The sequence below is a fragment of the Nesoenas mayeri genome, assembly GCF_963082525.1.
Source record: "Nesoenas mayeri genome assembly, chromosome: 2".
NCBI classification, from domain to species: domain Eukaryota; kingdom Metazoa; phylum Chordata; class Aves; order Columbiformes; family Columbidae; genus Nesoenas; species Nesoenas mayeri.
The window spans coordinates 66231665-66246264 of NC_137543.1; the positions used below are offsets into that span (position 1 = coordinate 66231665).

Consider the following 14600-nt stretch of genomic DNA (forward strand, 5'->3'; position numbering starts at 1 on the left):
GGGGAGATGTTTTTCCCTGTAAAAATGGAATTTTTTAAATTCTGCTCTGAATCCAGAGAGAGGGAAAACTGCCTAAAGTATAATTTTTCCGTCCACCCTCCTCTCATCAAGAACGTTTTTATTTAGTTATTTTTTCCTTATTATGGTTAGCTCCTGTTCTCACTGTCACTCGTTACCTCATTCACTGTATAAAATAGGGGCCTGGGGGGTTCCCCCTTTAGTGCTGTTACAGTTTATAACTCCCCAAATGATTCACTATGTAGTAAATGTATCAAGACTTGTCTCCTTCCTGTCAACAACAGCAGCTCTTTATGCCCAGTTGTTGTCTTTCCTACAAAAATCTTCATACTTCCACGCATTATGTTACAGAAAAATGTCTATGCACAAAAATACACTCTCTCAAATACTTCCTTTAAATCTATCCTAATAGGACACTTATAAATCCTTATGCACCTGTCAATCTGTTTAACTTCTTTTCTTACACTAATTGCTTGTACTTTTCTACCACATTGGCTGCATGCCACTGTTATCATACATCTTGTACCAAAAGAACAAGATTTCTGAGATAGGAACATTTTTTGCTTACTAAAGTTACATCATATGAAAAAATACTCTTTTCAGGACCCTTCTTGTTATCATAACATAAAAAAAAATTAAGCATTTTGGACAGCAAGTCCTAAACTGTTTTGTAATTACAAACAGAGCTGACCCTGTCTCTCTGCCAAGCCATATTTCATTTAAACCCCAGGTCTGATCTGGTTGCTCATGACAAATACCTTTCCAAAGGAAGGCAACATCCATTAAAGTTGAACTGAAAGAAAAAGAAAGCAAAACTGAAAATATGTTTCCATTTTTTTATTAAAATGACAGCTGTTGTAAATGTCAAACTGGACAAAGGACTACAAAGAGAGTCAAGAGGTTATAAGCTGTTATAGTTGATATTCTGCTCAAATACAATGTATACATAGAAGCTTACATGTGACTTACAAAGCTTGTGCTAGGATGCATCTACTGTTTTCTTAATATCCTTAAAAAATATGATGTGTACTGTATGGAATTAAGATGGGTTCTGCAGTCACTCTTTTTTGAGTAACTAATCACTTCTGCTTTAAACATACAATTTTAAAAATAATATCACCATTAAATCAGACAACTAAAAATGGATGCCAAAAGTAGCAGTGAAGCAAATCCCTCATATCATCTTCAATACCTTTGTGGACACTAAGCAATATATCTTGTGGAAAATATGGAAGGCATTTGGCATGCACAGAGAGATCACAGATCTCCCCTGTGCTGTCTTCCCTGCAAACAGCCATGCAAGAGGTGTATGTTGCAGATACGTGTCTTGTGAGCCTGCAGCCAAAAAGCAAAGACGAAACTAGCCCGCAATCACCTTCCCTGTTGCCTCCCTTCCGCAACTTAATCAAGTACGAACTTTAACTTATTTGAGGAAAATACGCCTTGCATCTTAAAGACTTTTTTAAAGATTACAGTAAAGAAGACTCATGCATTGATTTCTCAGATCTATGTAGTACTCCTTATGCTGGCACGACTTCTTGAAAGTATACCCCATTTTTTGTGGAACTTGTAAGAACAGCATTATTTTAGAAACTACCTTACTGTATTTCTCAAACATTTCTCAAACACTATGACATGACGCAATTAGCCTGTAATGTAATTAGATGTAATTAGACCATAAGAGGGAAGATATTATTCTCTTCTACTTGGCACTATATCTGGAATATTCTGTCTAGCTTTGGGTCTCCAGCAAAAGTCCAGTTACCAGGATGGTCAGCAGCCCAGAGCATACAGCCCAGCAGGCAGGGGTTGAGCGAGCTGGGCTTGTCTAGCTTTCAGGAGTGCAGGCTGAGTGGCAACTTGAGAAGGAGCTACCAAGACACCAGTCCTGGCAGATGGAAGATGTAAAATACTAGTACAGGTTGCTCAGAGAGGTGGTAGATGCCCCATCCCTGGAAACACTCAAGGCCAGGCTGGACGAGGCTCTGAGCAACCTGATCTAGTTGAAGATGTCTCTGCTCATTGCAGGGGGTTGGACTAGATGACCTTTGAAGGTCTCTTCCAACCCATACTATTCTATGATTCTATGACATAACAGCAGGCAATAGCTACAAACCACAGCCTGGGAGATTCACTGGACATCAGCAGTAACGTTTTCATCAAAGCAGCTGGTGGCCCGGCGAGGGCGTGGAGTCTCCACCCTGGAGGCTTTTGAGGTTTGGCTAATCATGTCTGACCTACTGTACTGAGGGCAAAAGTGCTGCTTGGAGCAGGAAGTTAGAGTAGATGACCTTCAGAGGTGCCTTCAAGCCAACATGTCTACAGTCCTCATGAAGTATACATATAACTCTTCAGAGCTCATACTATCATAATTTAAAACAGATTCCTACAGTTAAGTGTGCTACAAACACCTATTTGCAAATACCTACGTATATTACAAATATGTTCAGAAAGCTGGTGAAAATGTCTCCTAACGTATTTCTGCTTTAAGGATTTTTTAGTATTTTCCATTCATAACTGCCAGTTCAACTGTTTTACAGTAGTCTGTTCAGCTTTTGTTTGAAATTTTCATCTAATGGCACAAGGTAGGAAGGAACCAGAGAGAATAATTTTTAAAACCATAAAAAGTGCTGTAGACCTGGACTGGTAGTTACATCTCTAATAAAAATGTACCTCACCTTTGACCAGCCCTAACGATGTACTTTGAAAAGTGAGCACTGTCATGGAATCATAGAATGGTTTGGGTTGGAAGGGACCTTTAAAGACTATCTAGTCCAACCCCTCTGCAATGAGCAGGGACATCTTCAACTAGATCAGGTAGATCAGAGTCCCATCCAACCTGACTTGGAATCTACATTAATAACTCTGTTTAAAATTAAAATGGAACAAAATTGTTCTGAACTGGAACTGGAGTTGTACACCTCCTCACATTGATCCTCATTCAGAAAGAATTAAAACATATTTATAGCTTTCAATGGTAGTAATTTCTCTGAAGACTGATTCAGAGATTTACGTAAATGAGTCTACACAGACACTTAAAGCCAGTTCTCATTTGTATTTTCTACCCCGAGCTGCTTTAATTTTCATTCTTCTTTTTAAAGGTGTGTGTGTGGGAGGCACGTATGATATTCCAGTCGCATTGTGGCTTTGCCATCTACATGCTATTCATATTTTTAAAAAACAACAAAACAACACACTAGCATAAATCCAAATGGTATACATTCACCATTGATAAAAAAGGCTTGAAAAAATAAAAAGTATGTGCACTGTCTCTGGAGAAGCAGGGAAAGGTCCATCATTTTCATGTATATTACCCTTGTGCTACTCCCTGAAACAAAGGTACACATCATAAGTACACAATAAAAACCTTCATGCCAGCAGTACTAGAAGTTGAAGAAAGTATATCTCAGAACCCTCTCTTCTTAGTATCTATCATTTCCCTTACTCCTCCTGAACTTGCTGCTTCTTTTCCAGATCTCTTAGCCTTTCTATGAATTAATTGAGCATCCAGGATACCCAGGGGTTTTCATGTAATAGTACATCTAAAGGAGGGTTGATAATACACTTGACAATACTCATCTTAGGGGGAGAAGGAAAGAATCTGCTCTTCTTAGGAGATTCAGCAAGGTCACCATTTCAAGGGTCTGAAGGAAACCATATCAACACCTGATGGAAACTTTTTTATAACTTTTGTATTTTTCTTTTCTTTGCAGCACTATGGTATTTGAAATTCAGAGAAGAAATGTTCAGGGAGCTGCCTGTTCTATGAAAAGCACAGGTTTGCCCAGAAAACTGGGCAAAAAGTGGGGCCAGGAGATGGAGCTGATCCTGTGTGTATCCGGCGGCTCAGAACTGTTGCAAGCTGTCAGTAATGACGATGTAATGGAGGCTTCATGCCTTACTGAGAATCATTACCATGGATACAGAAAATATCTCAATTCAAGGTTTTGGGCTTTTTTTCTTTTTTGGCCAGTAAAGTGCTTGCTGTGCTTCACTGCTGAAATCACAGAAAGTTCTAAAACCATGTTGCACTGCAGCTGCCAGATATAATGATGGAGTCTGATGCGTAGCAGTTCATCTGGAAACTGCCAAGCGACAAACAAGGGAAAAAATCAGTGCTGCATTTGCAGATATACGATTGCAATTGCATGCAAATGGTTGCTTTTCCATACATGTCTATATATTCATTTTTCAAATATTGCAATTTAACCTAAATGATTTCAATGACAAGTTTGACATTTTCTTGCTTGTCAGGCAGCAACACCTTTCAACACTTTCTGGTAGTGTGCACTAATTAAGACTTTGAAAAACTGTTTATATATTAAATATATAATACATAACTAATATGTTGTATATGTAATTGTTCTGTTTCTCTTCTGTAATGATCTGGAGCCTTATCTCCCCAAGACGCAACTTTGCCAGTGCCAAACAACAATCAGCTCTTCTGTGTGTGCATCTGTATATATATTGTAGGAAAAACACCGACGGGAACACTTTTTTATTGCATACATCACTTCAGAAATGCAAAATGATATATCCATTTGGATGATGCAGCAGATGGAGTACAAGCCACTTAATGCTACATTTTATCACAGTGTAATTTTTTTTCCCTAAATTAATCTGATGGGCAATTGTAGTACGGAACAGGAATACAGTAAATTATCCCACCTCTGTCTTACAGATAATGGAGCAAATCATTGCCCACTGTAAATGAGTTTTAATTTGTTACAGCAGAGGAAGACAATTACAGGTCAACCGGTCAATAGAGTAATTTGAGCAACCAAAACTAGTTGACCTTTTTGGTGTTCCAGGGCCAGAATCGATCCCCTGCTAAGCACCAGCAGATGGCCAGAGCAGAGCAGTTCTGCTTCCCAGCGAAAAGCAATTTTGTTCTCAGGATTGTTAGGTATGTAAAGAAAGAAGATGCAAGCAAGCCTTTATTTAAGCACCAAAGGGGCAAGTAAAGTGGCTGCTGCTTGGGGTTCGGCTTAACTGAGTCTATCTGCGACTCACACACTGTTTGGGGTCTTCCTTGGCCTGCGTTGTCCATCTCCACCAGAGCTACCCAGAATCGGCCATCATAGCCCTCTGCATGTTAGAAACAGCATGTGCCAGTGTCATAGCACAGGAATAGAAATGGTGGAAAATAACATCATAATCGAAAATATAAAAGCAGCAAAACATGAGGGAAAAAACATCAAGTCGAGAAGATGAATATATTACAGGAAAAAGAGAAATGCACTTTGCAACAGTGACAAAAAAAAAAATTAAAACAAAACCTGAGGATGGGGAAGAATTAATGAAAACTCTTAAGCGCGGCTAAATAGTTTTCTCTTATATTTGTGCATTCGAAACAGGAGATCTGGAAGACAACCCTAGAGTAATAGTTCTACTGGTCAATGCCCCAAAGCCAAGAAACAAAAAAAAAAAACTTTACTTCTGTCCTCATATATTAAAACACAGGATCCGATTCAGCCCACTATTAGTCTGCTTTTATTCTGTTCAAACTTCTTTTTGCCAGCATGAAAAAGGAGTAACACCAATGAATTAGAGGAAGCATTTACAGAGGAACACTGACGCTATCCCAAATAAATGCATATTTTTTCCCTTAATATTCTTAAGGCATGTGGTCTTCAATATCAGCAAATCACTTTACTGACCAGCTTAAATATGAATTTTCTGGAATCTTTCTGTAGTATATTGAATACAGAATGGCAGTGCATGATAGTATGTACTTGTGTCTTAGTTTGCCCAAAAAGTGCTTCATGCTAAGAAAAGATTCATTTTTGGAGGTGACATTTTGGAAATCTACGCTTACTAATAATCTAGACGTTTTCTTCTTTAAGCATGCTGTGTTTTTTTTTTAATGTGAGATGAAGATACTCTGCCATTTGGGCCAATGGTATTTTGTTAATTTGGTTGTTTAATATTTTTTAAAGTCAAGCAGAGCAGGTTCCCTAAAATAACTTGTTTAAAAAGAATTTGTATTCAACAGTGCTCATAAATAAACAGAGCTTAAAAAAAATCCACTCATTAGTGGTGAGTGGGAAGCCACTAATTCCCTGTTGTAGGTCCTAAGCCAACAATTCCTGCTAGTTTTAAGCTTTCATTTTTAAAGCTATTAAGATTAATCCTTTTGAAGCAAATAAAGCATTTCAAATGAATGTAGGAAAACCAAAAAAGTGAGTTCGCAATTCTGCAAAGAGCTTATGCACTACTCACAGTTTTACCAATAAATTAAAGTTTCTGATCAATTTTGCTGTTATGCACTTGAAGATATCCAAAGGAAAAAACTAATTATCAATACTCCTATTATTCCTTAGCCACACGCACTTGATGTGTGTAGAGCACAAGATCAGTTAGGAAAGAGGCAAAGAAATTAAGTTCTTGTATTTGAACCTCTTAGCTCTGATGGATGACTTACAAGCTAGTATGAAGTCCCTTGTTTACACTTAGCCATCCATGTAAGAGGCTCCTCTGGCTATATGCACTTTTGGCAAACTCTTCCCAGGCAGATAACCGGATTTTCCAGAAGGAAGTGTTAACCAAATATTTATGATCTGCAGGCGATACTTACCAGGTCAAAAGTCCAAAAAGTTTTGCTTCCCAGAATGATGCATTAGCTTAAATTTATGCTAAAAATTATTGCTACCATTGACTTCATAAGGCGTTGTGGCCAAAATTATTGCTGTATGTTGAATCCCCTGCAGAGTGCTCACAGACATTAATCTCACTAATTCCTCTTGTGCATGCATAAGACTTTACACAGTGTAGCCCAAAAAAGCCTATCTGTATTAAATTAAATTTGTAAAGCAAATGTCCAGGATAAAATGACCAAGCTTAATATACCTTACATCTGTTCTTAATAATAAAAGATAGAAATAGTCTAGAACATAAACTTAACCCATTCTATGGTTAGCAAATGAGGCTTTTGGGGAAAAAAGTACTGTCAAGCATGTGGGAAGTTTGTAAGCATGCATATGCATATACCTAGACAAATACACACAGATGAAGTACTTGCTCTGAAAACTGGCTACGCAAGAATTATGCAGGCCATTCATGTTGTAAATGCTTTAATTAAAAACTTTTGCCACACAGGTAGCAACTGGAGAATCTGTTTCAGGTCTTTACTTTAAGAAAATTCAGAAACATTGCAACTGAGAAGCATTAAGGCATTACATACAGTCTTAGTTCTCTAACTTCATTTTCTTTGCACATATGAGCCATCTGCTTGGAGGAAAATGGGAAAATGCCACTTTTAATAAACATACAATGCCTGTGGCAAATTAAGATTGTATTTGACAATCCTACAAAACTACAGAGGAGGCAAGTTTGTTAATGCTGATTATCTTCCAGATCTTCAATAGATTTTCAACAGCCATTAAAATAGGCATCTTCAAAGAACTTGTCAAGGGAAAAGTAAAATACGGTTATGTGGAACAAATTCCTTCATACAAATGCTCTTTTTACATGGCTTCCTATCCAGGATCATCAGCCTTTCAGCAAGAAGAGGAGAATGTTTTGGATCACCACATTTCCTATTGCATTTGCAATGATTACTGTTTAATTTTGTGACAGTATTCCCTTAATTGTCAAACATTACATGGCATTTTGCACTTCTTATTGCCTGAGCAAACACACTAAATTTTGTATTTCAAATCATTCATCTTGAAAGCAAAATGGCACACAGACTTTAACAGACTGTGCAAATACAAAATTATACCTGAATCTGGTAACATATAATGAAATTATTATTAATGGATCAATTAAAAAAAATCAGCACAAGTTTTGCTATAGTTGCTAAATAACTTGTGCCTTAAGAAAAGGGCATAGGACACAATGAACCTGTGAGGCTTCATTAAGCTACATTGTCTGCCAAAACCACTCTTCGATCTTCTACCAAAACCTTTGATCTAAGTTACGTTATAATTTCCACTTTATAAAATAATTTGTCTTTCTTACCCATTCATTAAAATTAAGGTTGCATTAAACTGAGATAGCAGGATGAGAAAAATGTTGAAAACCAGCTCTAGATCCACATCATCTGTGCATCTGGACTTCTATCTCTGCAATCCAGCCAGCAGTCAGCAAACAACTACTGAACAGCACTCTGTGGAAAGGAAAAGTCCTACCCACGGTGCACTTTGCTTGCACCGAAATTGCTCCCAAAACAGCAGAGACCAACTGGGGAAAAGATTTCCCTTTGGCAAAGAGCTTGACTGAAAACACTTCCATTTTAAAACCACAGCGAACTACTCAGAAAATATTCTCGGGTCAAAATCAAAAGCTGCATTCTCAAAAAAAGTCATCCTGGACATTCCTGAAATAGAAAGATAATGGACAAGTTTTTTGTTGCTGGCAGATGAATTGGTGCAAGAGCACAGCACTGCAACCTGCTGATGCAATTGCTTCTCCAGCAGCTTAGTGAGCTGCCAAAAGACTTGGGTTCACTCTCCAAAAAGGACCTGAAGGAAGCTGGGCAAGGAAACGGCAAAGGAGAACCCTTCTGCTGCCCCCTGGGGCAGGAGTAACCATTAAGTGTTCCCAGAAAGATTTTAACCTTTAAGAGGGCATGATGATACACTTTCAGACAGTGCTGATACTGACAGACTCGCCTTCTGTTTTCCAGAGTTTTTGGTGGGGACAATACGTCTTTTCTGGTGATGAAGTGATTTTCCATGTCCTTCCTGTTCTCCTTCTATCACCTCATCCCCGAGTGACTGAGAAACTAGTAGTAAAAAAGAACTGGTAAATAAAGTAAAAGTGGTAAATAAACTCCAATTTCGGCTCTCTGATATCTGTCTTCAAAATTATAATGTTTTGAATACCCGCTTCTAACTGCAGCACTACAGCGGCATACAGAAGGAAACCTAGTTCTCATCAAAAATGGAATCATAACCACCTTTGTGCTATCTTTCTGTATTAGCTCACACATACATTCAGAAAGGCAAAACACTCTAAACCAGCTCCTTAAAGACACTTTAAGGTCTAAAGCCACCTCTGACACTATTACTTTATATTACTATTCTTTTATTTTATAATAAGTACTACAATATAGTATATACTATATACCATGCTACTATTATATACTCTGATATATCAACATATTCGTTAGAAGACAGTACACCAATAAGTGCATTATAAATGACAAAAAAAAGTTCATGAGAGCAATACAGCAAACACCTCTGCATAAATCTCTGGCTGCCGTATCTAATTTCTGCCCATTACTTTAGTCTTATGGGCAAACAAACAATTGGACCTTCTGAAACAGCTATCTGGCAACTCTCTGCATTTTTCATTTGCATAACACTTTCCATGATAAAAGCCATTTCTTTGTAGATGTAATACTCTAAAAGTGATGTAAAGTTCATCCCTGAAGAAGTGTCCTTTGTTGTGTAGATCTGTATATAAAAATTGATACAGACAAAGCAAATCTATGAAGATCAGATTATAAAAAATAATCTACTGTTTCACACCAAAAAACACACACACAAAAAAACAAAAACAACAACAAAAAACAAAAACAAACAAACAAAAACAAAAAAAACCCAACCAAAACAAAACAAAAAAACACCTTGGGCTTGGGACTTCAGTTCCTTCATCATCGACTACTGCAACATATGAATCGCACCAGTCTACATAAAACATAAACCTTCAGCAGGAAGCAAACAGCTGCCTCTTTCAGTGAGGCAAGAGGCAAGGCATAGATGACTTCTTTCTTTCTTTCTTGCTGGTTTCAGGAGGTTTTCGTTTTGCTGTGTTTTAACCAGTGTTTCTCACTGTCCATTCCTCAATAACACCACCAGGTCACACGCTCCCTTAAGTCCAAGGCACCACGAAGTTCTGTTCAGGAGCAGCAACGCAAAGCAACCCCTTGAATATGGTCTGGATGGGACAGAGTATTCATTAGCTACATGGACAGAGAAGGAAGGTCTCCATTTCTTCTGTTCTGACAGTGATTTGGGACTGAGAAGGAACAAAGATTCAGGAAAGGAGGCCCTGTGGGCAACTGACATTTGTGGAGCATCATATCACAGACTAAGAAATGGGAACATGTAGGAAGAAATATACAAAAGAAGAGTAAATTACATCTAAATACTTGCCCTAGGCCCTAAAGTGGGATCATCATTCTTCTCCAGCTTCCCCACCTCTGCTAGCCCACAGCTTGGACTTTTCTGGACAGAAACAGAGCCTTTGTCTTTGGGTTTGAGGAGCTGGGAGTTTGCTACTTGCAGCTGGGAAGCAAGAACAGTGATTGCTACATTTGCAGCCAGACCATATTTTCTATTTGAATGTTGCATCGTTCTGGTCCTTTTCTCCACAGAGAACAAGGAAAAATCCATCTAGCAGGACTTTTCTACTTGACAAAAGGTTTTGCTCATGATTCCTAAAAAGATCTAAAACCTCTCTACAGGGGCAAATAAATGCAACAGGCACTGCTTGAAAGACACGTGGAATTTGCAGGCATCAGGTAGCAGCAAAGATGTACACGATAAGTGTATGTATCTATTCCAAACTTGGGAACAGAGCTGCATGCAACACAAATCAGAGTAAATGCAGAGAATCTCAGAAGAAATTAAGTGGGAAGGAAAGAGAGTAGAGATAAAAGCATTTATATGTATTTACATAGATTAAGCTGGGCAAATTGACAGCAAGCCAATATGCGCTTATGGAAGTGGCTGGCAACAACTGATTACAGGAAGAGGAGGGGAGGAAAATAAGAAATTTGCAAGTTCTTCTAGGATATATGCATCCATATAACAAGATGGAACAGCTGAAGAGAACAAAGTGATTTTGCAGAGCCACAAAGAAAATCTCTTTAGTAGAACATCACTTGTTTGGCCCCAGGGAGAACAGAAGTTAGATTACACATACACACTCTATCTTATGCAATAGAGAGAATATAGCACTAAAGACATTGAAAACTGACTTCAGCTCTATGGAATATATAAGCCATTTTTTTACCATAAATTTCTCAAACACAAACCTAAAATACTGGAGTTTTTTTCTATCTATCTATCTATCTATCTATCTATCTATATTTCAGTTCTCATTACTGTTAAAAAAGCTTTATTTAAGACCTGCTTTGCATGGAGATTTGACCTACTCTTCTGAATAAAAAAGCTTCTGCTTATGGACTAAAGTGGCCTGAAACCCATTCCTTTACCTTTCTCAAGTGGCCACAGTCAGAAAGGGAACATCTCAACAAGCTGCAAGAGGCAGAGCTAAGGGATACTGTAAGATTAGAAACAGGCAACAGAGAAACAAAGAATTATTTATTACCTCCTATCCTGAGACTGGCATCATCATTTTTTTGGTCTATGTTCTGCCTTCTTGCTGTGTGACAACCTGCCTCTACTGTGACTTGGCTACTTGGACAGGTCACTTCTCAGCCCATACCCTCTGATGTTGTTATCAGCCTTCTTCAGATACCTAGGAATAACATCTCCAGATCTATCAGCACCACTTCTAAACAACATAATGAAACACTTCTTCAGGCTCTTGCAAATCATAAGACCCTTGGCATGGCTCTTCTTTGACTGGCGTGCTTAAGCAGAAACTTACATTGAAAAGTTCAGAAGAAATAATTGATTTATACATCCTCTATTCTGGCTAACATTTCCAGATCTACCCAGGTATGTCTCAGAGGTCCCCGTTCTTGCAAAGCAGCCTCTAACAGTACTCCAGACCTTCTTCTTTCTTAGGGCAAATCCCCTAAGTCATGACAGCCCTCTGTAATCAAGTTTTTGTCTTAACTTTGTACCTCCCTATGGTGTGTTTTTCTTTTAACACCACTGCAGGAATGCACAAGAACGGGGTTTGTGTTCATCTCCAAAGGCAGCAGTCCAGACTCGTATTAACCCGCATCAGCCACTGCAAGGGTTACACACTTATTTACTTAGTGCATTTTTTCTCAAAAACAACGGTTGTATGAAAGAAATAATAAAAGATAATAATGCTATAGATGATTAGGATATAACACTGAAAAAAAGAACAAACTTGCTGGTCAAAATATCATCTTGGGTCTACTCACTCTGATGCACTGTCTCAATTTAAAAGCTTGTTTTTGATTATGAAGTCATTTATAACAGTCTTGTTACACCTATGAACATATATAAATATATTTGTTAAGGTATGTAGATTTCAGTGATGCGCATGTTTTGTTCCATAAAAAGCTAGCAGCTGGACAGATTGCTGCAGTGCTAATAGAAGCACCCTGTTCCTCCTTCTTCCCAGTTTCTTAGTTTTAGCAGGAATCTCTCATTTGACCTTGGGCAAAGCATTTAAATTCTTTGTGCCTGTGTTTTCTCATCTGTAAAATTAAGGCTGTAATGCCTACCTACTTCACAAGAGGGACAGTGTTAAATTTAATGTATTAATGTTTTAAAGTGTTTTCAGACAGCTGGATCAAAACCACTACTGAATGTAAGTTATTATTAAATTATGCTTCACTGAGTTAATGCTGTTGCATTACTGTATCTGATTAAATAAAGAAAAACATTCAAGTGACACCTCCTGGACTTTTTTTTTTCCCAGAAGACAATCTTTCACCAGCCTACAAATGGACTTGCAGGCTTATTTTGGAGAAAGAAAGAGGCAAGGAAATGTAGTAGTCAACAGAAGTGAAAGGGTCCTGCTGAGCAGATGATTACGAGGGCATTTAAAGCAATTGCGAGGTAGAGCAGAAGGCAACTGCGCCTTGTGCCCCACTGTGACACATCGGTCTCTGGTAGCAACATGGTCTCCGTTCATCTCCATGCCAGTGGGACAGGAGCACCCCCTCTGTACCATCACATCAACTGCTGCATTTGGCCTCTGCTCGGAGTCATGAAGTGCAAGATCTGCAGCCTGGAGTCGCTTTCCTGGTGGAGCCGGCCAGCTCTCAGGCACAGTTCAGATACTTCAGTCATGGCAGCTAATCCATATATGACGACCGTGGCACATAAAACTGTCAGTTATAAAAAGGGAGATTTATTGCCGGAGGATTGTTCATACCTGATGCCTCTCCTACTTATCCTCTTGACCTGATGCGCAGATGCCTGGTCTTGTCCTGTGATCTCACATCAGGATCTTGTTGTGTGGGGGGAAGGGGAAGGTGTGTTTGGAGCAAGAGCTGCAGGAAGATGAGAAGGATTTTTTGACAGCGTGTTGAGGTGGATGTTGTACTGGTGTTGATGCCGCTGGTCCCAATGCCATCAAGGCATTTCTTGTGGATGACAAGGAATCTAGGAAAGTAGTGATTAACATGCATATCAGTGTGATTGACAAGCTATGTTGTCTGCTTTGTGCTAAGGTATTGCATGGACAACACCTAGGCATATCAGAATCAGCATATAGCTTTAGAGTACAGATTTAAATAAGAAATATTTAGCATCCTTCCCAATAAATAAAGAAGAACTGTTTGATGGATCTAAAATGCTCAATAAGCCGTGGAGATCAGATTCTGACTGGCAAGGGAACGTTTTCACCTCAAAGGTAGTTGGGAACTTTCATATTGCAGAAAGACCAATTCATTTGCTTTCCCATTCCTCCACCCTCAATTTATCACTTCAAAGACAAGACAAAAATAATAAGTACAACATTAGGTTTGATAACCTTCTGACAGCAATGTGCTATTAAATATACACAAATCAGGGAGCTTGAAAAAATATAAGCAGGGAACACATAGTCTACCTTCCAAATCTGCCAAGAAGACTGAAATTGAGGTTGCAAAGTCTAAGGTTGTATATATTTTATGTCTTTTCTGACACCATGCTGCATATATCAAAGTATCCATTCTCCTTTTTTTTCCTTATCAGATCTGCAGAAAGGCTATACCACATGTTTTATTACTATGCCAGTCAAAGATCACACAGCTTTCTAAACAACGATGCTTCTTCAATTTCTTGAGAAAAATCTGTGGGACAGAAAACTTACCACAAAAGCAGTGATGCCACTTTTGTTTGCTTGAATCCCCACAGAACTGCTGCTGTGTAACGTGTGCGGTAGGTTCTAGGAATGATTCAGTATTTTAACTCTACTTTCTGTTGGTATTACACACAAACACTCCTCAATTTTGCTCTCTTCACCAAGGCACATGTAAGCCTTTCACATTGAATTTGCTTCTTTTTTTCTCCACCTCACTAAGTCAAGTGCCTGAAGATGATTTCATAACAACATGTGACTTATTTATTTGCTTATTTGGCTGACTGGTAATTTTTAGGTCCCTGGTACAAATCTAACACATGATTATCCAGAATCAGCCTCCTGCTGCCAAAAATTATCTGTGTCCTTTGATTGAAAAATCAGCCACTTCCTTTGGCATTTTTATGCCAAATGTTAATTCTGGATCCTCTATCAGCAGCAAAGAGGTTACACATGGAATAGGCTACCTCTCCATGTAACTTCTATCAGCTGATTAACTGTAAGGATCTGAATAACCCTATCCCTGAGTGGTAAGCATGAAAATGGACTGTCAGAATATCCTCAACTAGGAGATCACTACCTGATCCCTACTGCAGCAAAACAGTCTTCTTTCAACTGTAATTTCAGTGACACTGTATCTTCTAATATTTACAACTCTACCTTGGAATATCTAGTTT

General features: G+C 38.5%; 1 protein-coding gene across 1 annotated transcript in view; it reads right to left on the bottom strand.

The window, feature by feature from the left end:
* The window catches only part of GABBR2 (gamma-aminobutyric acid type B receptor subunit 2), a gene marked incomplete at both ends in the record, with an annotated part of 486339 nt that overhangs the window by 439213 nt on the left and 32526 nt on the right, over nt 1-14600 (bottom strand). The window lies entirely within an intron of this gene.